The following is a 15,790-nucleotide window of genomic DNA, read 5'->3' on the forward strand; positions in this document are numbered from 1 at the left end:
TTGATCAACCTTGACTCTTTCCAACTCTCTTCATTTGGATGATGTCTTGAAGGTAAACATGAATGATCACACAATCTTCTTCTTCAAGACATGCTTGCAATAAGTTCTACTCTCACATGACCAATCTTTGGATAATTCCTTAATAACACCTTGGTCACCACATAAACTCCTTGAAACCAACACATGGACTTCAAGAAATGCCTATGGACAAATCCTTCAAATATAACTCAAGGCAACCATTAGTCCATAGAGATTGTCATCAATTACCAAAACCAAACATGGGCGCACCGCATGTTCTTTCAAGTTCTTATCGAGTTTTGTGTGGATGGAGTTTTTAAAGAATTAGGGAAACTGTGATATGATAAGAATTAAGGAGACACAAGAGCTCAAACTTGGGGATGCCCGAGGCTCCCTAAGTTAATATTCCAAGAAGTCTCAAGCATCTAAGCTTGGGGATGCCCCGGTAGACATCCCACCTTTGTTCATCAACAATTATCGGTTAGTCTCGGTTGAGCCTCAGTCTTTGCTTCTTCGCATGAGATGTGATATTCTTGGAATGTCATTTTATTTTGTTCTCTTTGCTGTTGAATAAAATCCTTGGATCTAAAATATTTATTTGGAGAGAGTCCTCACATAGCTACTTAACCGTTTGATGATTCATTGATCTTCACTTATATCTTTCGGAGTAGCTTGTCATTCACTCTTTTGCTTCACTTATATCCTGAGAATGAATTGTTGAATGAATTGAATATCATAAAACTAAAAATATATATGCTTCATATGCTTGTCCCATGGGGAGTAATGACATCACATATAAGAAGTATAAGTAGTAAAATTTATTGAAAGTTAGCAAACACAACATTGGTCACTTGAACATTTCATGAAAGAATATTGAAGGAAGAGAGATTTTAATATAAATATACTATCTTGGACATCTTCTATTATTGTGAGCCCCCATTAATTATTTTCAAGCTTGATCAAGTAGTTGATGTTGGAAGTAAGACAACGTAATGGGTTATGTTTTTTTGTATATAGAAGTTATATTGTCATGGATCCTCTAACATATGGTGCTTGCTCATAATCTTTTACTAGCCAAAAGTTCGTACTAAGCAGAGATACTATTTGTGCATCCAAAAACCCTTAAACGCAATCTCTTTTCATGAGAGTCCACCATATCTACCTATGGATAGTATAATATCCTTCAAGTAAGTTGTCAGCAGTGCAAAAAGCAATAAAAATTGCTCCTAAATATGTATGATCTTTTATTGCAAGGGAGAAGAAGCTTTGTACGAATGTGTGATGGTAAAGAAATAAAAGCGATGGACTGCATAATAAAGGTTGCTATCTGATACGTCTCCAATGTATCTATAATTTATGAAGTATTCATGTTGTTATATTATCATTCTTGGATGTTTTATAATCATGTTATAGCAAATTATATCAATTTTTGGGACTAACCTATTGACATAGTGCCTGGTGCCTGTTGCTTTTTTTTTTGCTTGTTTTTTACTTCGCAGGAAATCAATATCAAACGGAGTCCAAATGCAGCGAAATTTTTTGGAGAATTTTTTTTGACCAGAAGACCCATGATGGGCTAAAAAGTACCAGAGGGGAGGCCTGAGGTGGGCACAACCCACCTGGGCGTGCCCAGGAGCCCAGGCGCACCCAGGGTGGTTGTGCCCCCCTCGGTGACCTCCCGCACCGCCTCTTCACCCTATAAATTGCCAAATATTCCAAAAACCCTTGGGGTAACCCTAGATCAGAAGTTTCACCGCCGCAAGCCTCTGTAGCCACGAAAAACCAATCTAGACCCAATTTTGGTACCCTTCCGGAGGGGGAAATCATCACTGATGGCCATCTACATCATCCCGCCAGCCACCATGATTACTGATGAGGAGGGAGTAGTCCACCCTCGGGGCTGAGGATTTGTACCAGTAGCTATGTGTTTAATCTCTCTCTCTCTCTTGTGTTCTTGAGATGTCACGATCTTGATGTATCACGGGCTTTGTTAATATAGTTGGATCATATGTTGTTTTCCCCTCTCTATCTTGTTGTGATGAATTGAGTTTTCCCTTTGAGATTTCGTTTTTATCGGATTGAATACTTTTATGGATTTGAGAACACTTGATGTATGTCTTGCTATGAATACCCATGGTGACAATGGGGTATCATATTTATTCACTTGATATGTGTTTTGGCACTCAACTAGCGGATTCCCGAGGTGATTGGGGTAATCTATGCATAGGGGTTGATGCACGTTCTCGTCTTTGATTCTCCGATATAAATGTTGGGGCACTCTTTGAAGTTCTTTGTGTTGGATTGAGTATTATGAATCTGAAATTGTTTGATGTGTATCGTATAATTAACTCATGGATACTTGTGGTGACATTGGAGTATCTAGGTGACATTAGAGTTGGTTGATGCATATCATATGGTGTTATGTTAGTACGAACTCTTGGTTAGATCGATCGGAAAGAATAGCTTGGTGTTATTTTGGTACAAACTCTAGGATAGATTGATCGGAAAGAATATCTTTGAGGTGGTTTCATACCCTACAAACAATTTCGTCTTATGTTCTCCGCTAGATAGGAACTTTGGAGTGATTCTTCATCTCACGTTGATGGATGGTTATATGATCCAATTATATTAGCATTGTTGAGAGATTGCACTAGCGAAAGTACGGACCCTAGGCCCCATTTTCAAGCATTGCAATACTGTTTGTGCTCACTTTTTTACTTGCTACCTTGCTATTTTCTATTGTTCCTATTACAAAATACAATATCTACTATCATTACTATGCTCTTATTACCCTCTCTTCACCGAATTAGTGCACCTATACAAATTACCATTGTACTTGGTGTGTTGGAGGCACAAGAGACTTCTTGTTATTTGGTTGCAGGGTGGTTTGAGAGAGACCACCTTCATCCTATGCCTCCCGCGGATTGATTAACCTTAGGTCATCCACTTGTGGGAAATTTGCTACTGTCCTACAAAACTATGCGCTTGGAGGCCCAACACGAGTCTACAAGAACAAGTTGTGTAGTAGACATCAAGCTCTTTTCTAGTGCCGTTGTCGGGGAGGTGAGTCCTTGAAAGTATATATTTAGATCTTGCAATTGAATCTTTTAGTTTCTTGTTTTATCACTAATTTGGTTTATAAAAGAAAACTACAAAAAATGGAATTGAGGTGGCCTCATATTATTCGTCTTTATAATGTGTTTCTTGAAAATGATGGAAAGGAAAATTGTGCTCAATTGATAGAAGAAGAATTCAATAAAATGTTTCGCATGAATGATGAGCATGATTGCAATGTTGTTAGTATGAATTCTTTGAATATCCAAAATGCAAATGATGATTTCACAAGTCATGACAAAAATGTTTCTGATAAGCATGTCAATTTTTGTGGAGTGGAAAGACTTTTTGAAGACGCTCCTTATAGGGAAGATAGATTTTGTAAGAAGCATAAACATGATAGAACCAATTTTTCTCTCAAAGTGATAGATGAATTTGATATGAAATTATGTTCTGTTTGTCCTATTACTTGAGAACTTTGCAATAAGGTTGGTAATCTTAATTTCCAATGCAAACTTTTTCATGATCGAATCATGGCCAAATATTGTAATGATTTCATCACCCTTGAACTTTACAATGAGCTTTGTCTATTTTTGGGGAGTGAAGAATTGACACATAAAAGTAGTTGGTTTGAAGTATTCATTCTCACGGACGACACTGAAACTAATCTAAAAAATATCTATATGTTTTGCATGGTAAATTGCAATGAGAATGCTTATATTGCCAACTATAGAAAGATGGGAAAACCAATAGAATATAAAAGGAATAATAATGAAAGGGTAAAGATTTCCAGTTTCCCTCCTATTGTCTCTCATGATGAAAGAGGTGATGAGGAAGAGCTCCCTATTCAACCAATCTCATCAATAAGAAGCTTGAAAAAATTAATTAAACCCACACATGATGTGGTGAAGAAGAAGAAAAGAAGAAAGAATAGAGGTAAAAGGGTATCTCTCCTAAATAATGTTGCTCCTATTATTGTTGTGCCTCATGAAAATGAATCAAAAATAATTTCTGAAGATGATGCACTTGATGATGATATTCCTTCTTTGTCTTATGGCACAATGTCTGAGAGCACTATTGATGATGATTTTGTTATGCCTATTACTTGTTGTGATGATTATGATTGGGAAGATAATTATACTTCTTATAATCTTGGAAATCTTTTTGGCACCACTTGGGAAATTATGATGATAACAATCGTTATACTGCTGGTGCTATTCGTACTATTAATGATGAGAGTGATTATGTTTATGATATGCCAAGCCACAAGCTTGGGGATGCTATGTTTGATGAGAATGAAATGTTTGAGAATTTATTTGTTGCAATTAATGTTTGTCCCAAGCTTGTGGATGATATGCTTAATGAAGATGATCTTTTTAGTCCCCCTACTTTGAATGATCAAATTTGCTATGATGATTGCATGCCTCCTATCCATGATGAGAACAAAGTTGCTACATATGATGATTATTGTGATGATACTTATGTTATAAAAAATAGTGATAATTATTGTCATAATTTTGAATATCCTTTTACTAAACATTACTCTTTTAATGTGGAAACGATTTTTAGTATTCGAGTTTCATATGATACTCCCACTATTGTGAATGAGAATAAAATTGCATATATGGAGATTAATAAATTTTCTATGCTTTTGGATCATGAAAAGAGTGCTTTATGTGATGGTTATATTGATGAATCTATTGATGATGCTACTGAAAATTATTATGAGAGAGGAACTTATGATTCATGATGCTCTTGTTATGTTTCAATTCTTATATTTTATGTGACCATCATTGAAATGATCATGCCTAGCTAAAAGGCATTAAAGAAAAGCGCTTGTTGGGAGACAACCCAACACTTTTACCTACTGTTTTTGCGTGTTCACATGATTAAGCTACTGTAGTAATCATGTTTTCTAGCTTTTGTTTCAATAAATTTCCAAGTAAAGCCTTTGGGATAGTGTGGATGATAGTTGACTTGATTCTGTGCAAAAACAGAAACTTTTGCACCTAGTCCAGGAATTTTAAAAATTCACTGGAGCATGCTTTTGATCTGAATTTTTTACAGATGATTGTTATACAAATTTCCTACATTGTCCTAATTTTACAGAAGTTTGGTAGATACAGAAGTATGGTTGGAGTACAGATTACTACAGACTATTCTGTTTTTGACAGATTCTGTTTTCAATGCATAGTTTGCTTGTTATCTAGTTTCTATGGCTTATATTGCCCAATATAAATTATGGGAATTATAAGGTATAGTAGGCATTGTGTGAGAACAATTATGAATCTTTTCTTTGACAGTACCGAAGTGAATGATTTGTATTTATCATAGTAACCTATATCATGAAGTTCCGTTAAGTTTTGTGTGATTGAAGTTTTCAAGTCTTGGGTGAGATATCAATATGAGGAGAATAAGGAGTGAAAAGACCCTAAGCTTGGAAATGCCCAAGGCACCCCAAGGTGATATTAAAGGAAGATCCAAGCAACTAAGCTTGGCGATGCCCCAGAAGGCATCCCCTCTTTCGTCTCCAACAATATCGGTAACCACACTTGGAGCTATATTTTGATTCCTCACATGATATGAGTTTTGCTTGGAGCGTGATACGTCTCCAACGTATCTATAATTTTTTATTGTTCCATGCTGTTATATTATCTCTTGGATGTTTTACAATCATTTTATAGCAACTTTATATCATTTTTTGGGACTAACCTATTGACATAGTGCCCAGTGCCAGTTGTTGTTTTTTGCTTGTTTTTGACCTCACAGGAAATCAATACCAAACGGAGTCCAAACGCAGCGAAAACTTTTGGTGATTTTTTCTGGACTAGAAGACACCTGTTGGGCCAAGAAAGTACCCGAGGGGAGCTCTCAGGGGAGCTCAACCCACAAGAGCGCGCCTGGGGGCCCAGGCGCGCCCAGGTGGGTTGTGCCCACCTCGGTGGCCTCCCGCACCGCCTATTTGCTCTATAAATGCCCCAATATTCCAGAAACCCTAAGGGAGTGGACGAAAATCAATTCCAGCCGTTGCAAGTTCCAGAACCACCGGATCCAATCTAGATACCATCACGGAGGGGTTCATCATCCTCATTGGTGCATCTCCGATGATGCGTGAGTAGTTCATTGTAGACCTACGGGTCCGTAGTTAGTAACTAGATGGCTTCCTCTCTCTCTTTTGATTCTCAATACAATGGTCTCTTGGAGATCTATTTGATGTAACTCTTTTTGAGGTGTGTTTGTTGGGATCCGATGAACTTTGATTTTATGATCAGATCTATGTTTTTATCCATGAAAGTTATTTGAGTCTTTTGATCTCTTATATGCATGATTACTTATATCCTCATATTTCTTCTTTGAATCTTTGGTTTAGTTAGGCCAACTAGATCGATTTTTCTTGCCATGGGAAGAGGTGCTTTGTGATGGGTTCGATCTTACGGCGCTTGATCCCAGTGACAGAAGGGGAACCGACATGTATGTATCGTTGCTATTAAGGATAACAAGATGGGGTCTATTTCTACATAAATAGATCTTGTCTACATCATGTCATCGTTCTTATTGCATTACTCCGTTTCTCCATGAACTTAATACACTAGATGCATGCTGGATAGCGGCAGATGTGTGGAGTAATAGTAGTAGATGCAGGCATGAGTCGGTCTACTAATCTTGGACGTGATCCTATATAATGATCATTGCTTAGATATCGTCATGATTATTTGAAGTTCTATCAATTGCCCAACAGTAATTTGTTCACCCACCGTATGCTATTTTTCTCGAGAGAAGCCACTACTGAAATCTACGGCCCCGGGTCTCTTCTTTATTATATTTGCCTTCACGATCTATTTTTATTTGCTTTATTTTCAGATCTATTAATCCAAAAACCCAAAAATACCTTGCTGCACTTTATTTTATTTTGCGATCTATCTACCAATTTATTACAACTTTCTCCCGTTCATGTGCCAATTTCTGGCGCCGTTACCCGAAAGGGATTGACAACCCCTTTAACACGCCGGGTTGCAAGTATTTGTTCTTTGTGTGCAGGTATCGTGAATGTAGTGTTGCGTGGTTCTCCTACTGGTTCGATAACCTTGGTCTCATCACTGAGGGAAATAGCTACCGTTGCTTTGCTGCATTATCCCTTCCTCTTTGGGGAAATACCGACGTAGTTCAAGCAGACATCAAAAGGAATTTCTGGTGCCGTTGCCGGGGAGGATCAAGTCAAGATAGTCTCCCGACAACTCGCCAATTTCTGGCGCCGTTGCCGGGGAGACATCATCAACATCTACCAGGTTCCTAATCACAAATCTCATCTCCTTGCTATTTACATTATTTGCCATTTGCCGCTCGTTTTCATCTCCCCCACTTCACAAAAATTTGCCATTTTATTCACCCTCTTTTCCGTTTGTCTTTTTCTCATCAGATCTCTTGTTTGCTTGTGTTTCCATGTGTCTTCTATTTTCTTGCATCTTTGCTTGCTAAAAATCTATTCATATGGATCCTCATCCACTTGCTAATCTTTATGAAGTTTTGCTTGAGATTTATGAATCTGAAAATTGTGATGAAGTGTTAAATGAAGAAATTGATGAAGTGATTCATGATAGCTCCTTGAATGAAAAGCATGATTGCAATGATGTTATTGTAAATTCTATTAATGTCAATTGTGTTAGTGATATGCAAAACCCCAAGCTTGGGGATGCTTGTTTTGATATGTCTACTACTTATTGCAATGATCATGATTGGGGTGATAATGTTTCTTATGATCTTGAAAATTTATTGATGCCTCATGATGACTAGGATATTGATAATAATGTTTGCAATAATATTGAAAGTGGGTTTGGAAAAGCGTCAACTTTAGGTAAAAATAATCCCACATATTTGGATAATTATCAATCTTGTGAGTTACATGATGAAAGTGGGTTTGGAGAGGTCATGACTTTACTTGATGTTAATCCCACTATCTTGGAAGATTATAAAACTTTTATGAAATTATTATGAGAGAGGAAAATATGGTTGTAGAAATTTTCATGAAGAGAAAATTCTATATGATAGGTATATTTTTGAATTTGATTATGATCCTACATGTAATTATTATGAGAGAGGAAAATATGGTTGTAGAAATTTTCATGAAGAGAAAATTCTATATGATAGCTATATTTTTGAATTTGATTATGATCCTACATGTAATTATTATGAAAGAGGGAAATATGGTTGTAGAAATTTTCATACTAAATTAGCTCTCGTTATGTTGAGACCGTCAATGCTTTATCCTTCTCCTTTGCATATGCTAGTTTTTCCTTACCTTGACAATTTGTTTGCTCCTAAAATGCCTATGCATAGGAAGTATGTTAAACTTAAATGTGTTTTTCACAAGTTCATTGATGCTCTCTTTGTGCTTCAATTCTTGTCTTTCATGCGAGAATCATTAAAATTATCAATCCCTAGCTAGGGCCGTAAAACAATAGCGCTTGTTGGGAGGCAACCCAATGAATAAAATTTATTTTTGTCTTTTTCTTTCTGTTCTTGGGTGTTTGCACAATTATACTACTGTTATGATTGTGTTTTTCATGTTTTAATTAGTGTTTGTGCCAAGCAAAGCCTTTGGGATCATGTTGGGTGATAGTTGCTTTGATCTTGTTGGGAAACATAAACTTTTGCGTCCAGTAAAATAATTTTGAAAAATCAGAGAAGCGACGAAAAATTCTGAATTTTTTACACAAGATTGATGTACAAATTGCCCATGTTGTCCTAACGTTTTAGAATTTTTGGAGTTACAGAAGTATCGAAAGTTTTCATATTGCTACGGACTTTTCTGTTTTTACAGATTCTGTTTTCTTTGCATTGTGTGCTTATTTTGATTGATCTATGGACTCTTTCGAGGGGTGATAACCCACAAGTATAGGGGATCGCAACAATTTTTGAGGGTAGAGTATTCAACCCAAATTTATTGATTCGACACAAGGGGAGCCAAAGAATATTCTCAAGTATTAGCAGCTGAGTTGTCAATTCAACCACACCTGAAAGACTTAATATCTGCAGCAAAGTATTTAGTAGCAAAGTAGTATGGAAGTAGCGGTAACAGTGGCAAAAGTAATAGTAGTAGTTTTGTATCAATCGTAACAGTGGCAACGGAAAAGTAACGAAGCAAAGATCAATATGTGAAAAGCTCGTAGGCAATGGATCAATGATGGATAATTATGTTGGATGGCATTCATCATGCAACGGTTATAACATAGGGTGACACAGAACTAGCTCCAATTCATCAATATAATGTAGGCATGTATTCCGAATATAGTCATATGTGCTTATGGAAAAGAACTTGCATGTCATCTTTTGTCCTACCCTCCCGTGGCAGCAGGGTCCTATTGGAAACTAAGGGATATTAAGGCCTTCTTTTAATAGATTACCAGACCAAAGCATTAGCACTTAGTGAATACATGAACTCCTCAAACTACGGTCATCACCGGGAGTGGTCCCGACTATTCTCACTCCGGGGTTGCCGGATCATAACACATAGTAAGTGACTATTGACTTGCAAGATAGGATCAAGAACACAAATGTATTCATGAAAACATAATAGGTTCAGATCTGAAATCATGGCACTCGGGCCCTAGTGACAAGCATTAAGAATAGCAAAGTCATAGCAACATCAATATTAAAACATAGTGGATACTAGGGATCAAACCCTAACAAAACTAACTCGATTACATGGTAAATCTCATCCAACCCATCACGGTCCAGCAACCCTACGATGGAATTACTCACACACGGCGGTGAGCATCATGAATTGGTGATGGAGGATGGTTGATGATGACGACGGCGACGGATTCCCCTCTCTGAAGCCCCGAACGGACTCCAGATCTGCCCTCCCGAGGAAGAACAGGGCTTGGTGGCGGCTCCGTATCGTAAAACGCGATGAATCCTTCTCTTTGATTTTTTCTCCCCGAACGTGAATATATGGAGTTGGAGTTGAGGTCGGTGGAGGTCCAGGGGGCCCACAAGGTCAGAGGGCGCGCTCTAGGGGGGTGGGAGCGCCCCCACCCTTGTGGCCAGGATGGAGGGGGAGATCATCACCGGTGGCCATCTTCATCATCCCGGCGGCCACCATGATGAGGAGGGAGTAGTCCACCCTCGGGGCTAAGGGTTTGTACCAGTAGCTATGTGCTTAATCTCTCTCTCTCTCTCTCTCTCTCTCTCTCTCTCTCTCTCTCGTGTTCTTGAGATGTCATAATCTTGATGTATCGCGGGCTTTGTTAATATAGTTGGATCATATGGTGTTTCCCCCTCTCTATCTTGTTGTGGTGAATTGAGTTTTCCCTTTGAGATTTCGTTGTATCGGATTGAATACTTTTATGGATTTGAGAGCACTTGATGTATGTCTTGCTATGAATACCCATGGTGACAATGGGGTATCATATTGATTCACTTGATATGCGTTTTGGCACTCAACTTGCAGATTCCGAGGTGACATTGGGGTAATCTATGCATAGGGGTTGATGCACGTTCTCGTCTTTTGTTTCTTCGGTAGAAATCTTGGGGCACTCTTTGAGTTCTTTGTGTTGGATTGAGTATTCTGTATCTGAATTTTCTTTGGTGTTATTTTAGTACGAACTCTTGATAGATCGATCGGAAGGAATAACTTAGTGTTATTTTAGTACGAACTCTTGATAGATCGATTGGAAAGAATAACTTGGTGTTATTTTAGTACGAACTCTTGGATAGATTGATCGGAAAGAATAGCTACAAACAAACCATTTCTTCTTATGTTCTCCGCTAGATAAGAACTTAAGAGTGATTCTTCATCGCACTTTGAGGGATGGTTATATGATCAAATTATATTAGCATTGTTGAGAGATTGCACTAGCGAAAGTACGGACCCTAGGCCTCATTTTCAAGCATTGCAATACCGTTTGTGCTCCGTTTTATCAATTGCTACCTTGCTGTTTTTTATTGTTCCAATTACAAAAATCAATATCTACTATCATTACTACACTCTTATCACCATATATTCCCCGAACTAGTGCACCTCTACAAATTACCATTGTATTTGGTGTGTTGGGGACACAAGAGACTTTTTATTATTTGGTTGCAGGGTTGTTCGAGAGAGACCATCTTCATCCTACACCTCCCACGGATTGATAAACCTTAGGTCATCCACTTGAGGGAAAATTGCTACTGTCCTACAAAACTCTGCCCTTGGAGGCCCAACACGAGTCTACAAGAATAAAGTTGCGTAGTAGACATCAAGCTCTTTTCTGACGCCGTTGCCGGGGAGGTGAGTGCATGAATGTATATCTTTAGATCTTGCAATCGATTCTTTTAGTTTCTTGTTTATCACTAGTTTGGTTTATAAAAGAAAACTACAAAAAAATGGAATTGAGGTTGCATCATATTATTCATCTTTATAATGTATTTCGTGAAAATGATGAACATGAAAATTGTGCTCAATTTATAGAAGAAGAATTCAATAGAATGTTTGGTATAAATGATGAGCATGATTGCAATGTTGTTAGTATGAATTCTTTGAATTTCCATGATGCTAATGATATGCAAATCCATAATCTTGGGGATGCTATGTTTGATGAAGATGATATTTTTAGTTCCCCAAGATTTGATGTGCAAATTTATTATAATGATTGATTATAATGATGAAAGTGGATTTGGAGAGGTCATGACTTTATTTAGTGATCAATCCACTATTTCGGATGAGGCTTCAATTGACTATGATAACAAATTTGCTATCTATGATGATTATGGTGATGACATGTATGCTATAAAGAATAATGATAACCATGAAACTTGTCATCATGATTTTAATTTTCACTCTCATGATAGTTATTTTGTTGAGTTTGCTCCCACTACTATTGATGAGAAGAAATTTTCTTATGTGGAGAGTAATAAGTTTTCTATGCTTTTGTGTCATGAAAAGAATGCTTTATGTGATGGTTATATTGTTGAATTTCTTCATGATGCTACTGAAAATTATTATGAGCGAGGAACTTATGCTTGTAGGAATTGCAATAATATCAAGTTTACTCTCTCTGTGTTGAAAATCTTGAAGTTGTGCTTGTTTTGCCTTCCTATGCTAGTTGATTCTTGTTCCCATAAATTGTTTGATCACAAAATCCCTATGCACAGGAAGTGGGTTAGACTTAAATGTTCTTGCCATGTACTTCATGATGCTTTCTCTGTGTTTCAGTTCTTATCGTTTATGCGAGCATCATTGAAATCATCGTGCCTAGCTAAAAGGCATTAAAGAAAAGCGCTTGTTGGGAGACAACCCAACACTTTTACCTACTGTTTTTGTGTGTTCACATGATTATGCTACTGTAGTAATTATGTTTTTTTAATAAAGGTCCAAGTAAAGCCTTTGGGATAGTGTGGATGATAGTTGACTTGATTCCGTGTGAAAATAGAAACTTTTGCGCTCAGTCCAGGAATTTTGAAAATTCAATGGAACGTGATTTTGGTCTGAATTTTTTTACAAGTTATAGATATACAAATTCCCTACGTTTTCATAATTTTTCAGAATTTTTGGATTAGCAGAAGTATGGTTGGAGTAGAGATTACTACAAACTGTTCTGTTTTTGACAGATTCTGTTTTCAATGCATAGTTTGCTTGTTTTCTAGTTTCTATGGCTTATATTGATCAATATAAATTGTAGAAATGATAGGGTACAGTAGGAATTGTGTGAGAACAATTATGAATCTTGTTTTTGACAGTACCAAAGTGAATGATTTGCTCTTTATCATACTAACCTATCTCACGAAGTTCCGTTAAGTTTTGTGTGATTGAAGTTTTCAAGTTTTGGGTGAGATAGCGATATGAGGAGAATAAGGCGTGACAAGTACCTAAGCTTGGGGATGCCCAAGGCACCCCAAGGTAATATTCATGGAAGATCCAAGCAACTAAGCTTGGGGATGCCCCAGAAGGCATCCCCTCTTTTGTCTCCAACATTATCGGTAACCTCACTTGGAGCTAAATTTTTATTCATCACATGATATGTGTTTTGCTTGGAGCATCATTTTCTTTTCTTAGGATTTGCTTGCTGTTATTTAGAATAATATTTTGCATCTTTCTTTTCAATAAAAATGCCAAGGATAGCCTTTACCATGCTTATTTTGCAAGTCTATGTGTTGCTGTTTCAAAACAGAAAGTTTATCAATGTTGCAGAAATTCATGAGAAAAGTCAGATTGTGATAAAATGTTGAAACTTTTTGCACATAAGATCTGATAAATTTTATAAAGTGTGTTAAATAAGTATTGATACTCTTGCATTATTTACAGACTGTACTGTTTTGGCAGATTTCTCTTATGTTTGCATTGTTTGCATATGTTTGCTTGTTTAATGATTGTATTTGAGAATAGGAGTATTAAATATGCAGAGGCATTTAGTATGCAATGTTGAATAATAGTTTTAGTGATTTGCTACAGTAGAGAATGATAAGGTTTTTGCATTGGTTTATACTAACTTAGCTCACGAGTTCTTGTTGAGTTTTGTGTGGATGAAGTTTTTAAGATTTCGGGAAACCGTGATATAAAAGGAATTAAGGAGACACAAAAGCTCAATCTTGGGGATTCCCAGGGCATCACAAGATAATATTTCAAGAAGTCTCAAGCATCTAAGCTTGGGGATGCCCTGGTAGGCATCCCACCTTTCTTCATCAACACTTATAGGTTAGTATAGGTTGAGCCTAAGTTTTTGGTTCTTCACATGAGTTGTGCTATTCTTGGAATGTCATTTTGTTTTGTTTTGATTTGCTTTTTAATAAAATACTTAGATCTGAAAGTTTTTAAATAAGAGAGTCCTCAAATAGCTACCCATTTACTTAACTACTCGTGTGATCTTCACTTATATCTTTTTGGAGTAGTTTGTCATTCACTCTCATGCTTCACTTAGATTATTTTGAGAGATGAAATTTTTTATGCTCAAGTTCTTCACTTCAATTTATTTGATCTTTTCAAAAGCAATTGCAACATATGAAACTAGTCCCAAAGTGATAGATATTCAAGAGGGATATAATAAAAACTTTCATGAAGATCATTGGACAAATTAAACTTGATTCTTTGTAATAGTTTTGAGATATGATGATAGTGATATGTGAGTCATGTTGGTGAGTAATTATGCTTTAGTAAGAATATTGATGTTAAGGTTTGTGATTCCCTATGCAAGCACGAATGTCAATAGTTATGCAATGAAATTACATCCTACTTCTGGTGTATTATTCGGTGTTAGTTATGCTTAATGCTCGCTTATGAGATTTTTCGTTTCTTGGTTGGATACTTCTCAACCTTTTTGCTAGCCTACACTTGTACTAAGTAGGAATACTACTTGTGCATCCAAAGTCCTTAAACCCAGTTTTGCCATATGAGTCCACTATACCTACCAATATGCGGTATTCTCGTGCCGTTCTAAGGAAATTTGTATGTGCCATCTCTAAAATTTCATAATTTCCTTTTGTGTGCTCGTACCACTCATGAAGCGGCCGGGGGTGGCCAATATTTACCATGCTAGATGTGTTATTCTCAAGATGAGTGTTTATTCACTTGTCATTGGACGAGAGTATGACAAAGCTATTAGGGATGACTAGTCCCGAAATGAAAAAGAAATTTACTTTATGTTGTGAAATAATAAATTCCTTGGAAAGTGTTGGTAGGGAGGGCACCCATGGATACGGCTTGCCATGGGTTGTGAAAGAATGGTGGAAAAATGCGTAAACTTTATTTTCTATTTGGGAACCGCCTATGATATATCTAGCATGGAAAGTGTTGGGAATTACTCGGTCGTTTTCGTTGACGGGAAAAGTATGCCTCCCAAAATCTTTTATCTCTCAATTTAAGCTTTGATCTATGGCACCTCTACAAATCCCTACTTCCCTCTGCGAAGGGCCTTTCTACTTACTTTATGCAATTTTTATTTTTATTTGAGTCTCCATCTTCTCTTATAAGCACCAACTAAGGGGCACTATGATCGTACTTGAGCATTGGATGTAGCTAATATGCAAGTGTGTTTCATGAATGGATCAATGATTGAGCATGATGGGCTAGGGATAACTTGCTTTAGTGTTGACATGGTTGCTTGTTGATATGCTTGAGTACTAAAATCTTCATGTCAAAACTAGACTATTGCTTTGAACCATATAAAAGTCCATATGTCCATGCTACACAAAATATAATGTGATGAACATGATAGGCAGCATTCCACATCAAAAATCCTTTTTTATCATTTACGTACTCGAGGCCAAGCAGGAATTAAGCTTGGGGATGCTATTACGTCTCCAAGATATCTATAATTTTTGATTGTTCCATGCAGTTATATTATCATTCTTGGATGTCTTACAATCATTTTATAGCAACTTTATTGTCACATCCCTAGTTCTGGTAATGCCTAGTGCTAGCCTCTCGTGTTGCATCATGTTTATTTTGCTCAAAAATTTGGAAATTGGGATGACAGAACCCCCAGCACCCCCTTAATCCAACTAGGGTTTACTAAAATCTTTTTCAATGAACCCAAAATGCCCTTCATAAATGTTCATCATTTTTGAATTGGTCTAGAACCTCTGCCAAAAATGGTGCACACAGGACACTCTGGATTTTTGAATTAAATCATAAGTATTTGAATTTGGACATTTAAATTCTATAAAATATTTTAAATGTCCAAATAATCTTGAAAGAATTTGAGGGCTGTTGGAAGTATTTTCAAAAGGGCCCACAATTATTTTC

This window comes from Triticum aestivum, chromosome 5D (genome assembly GCF_018294505.1).
Source record: "Triticum aestivum cultivar Chinese Spring chromosome 5D, IWGSC CS RefSeq v2.1, whole genome shotgun sequence".
Lineage (NCBI taxonomy): Eukaryota > Viridiplantae > Streptophyta > Magnoliopsida > Poales > Poaceae > Triticum > Triticum aestivum.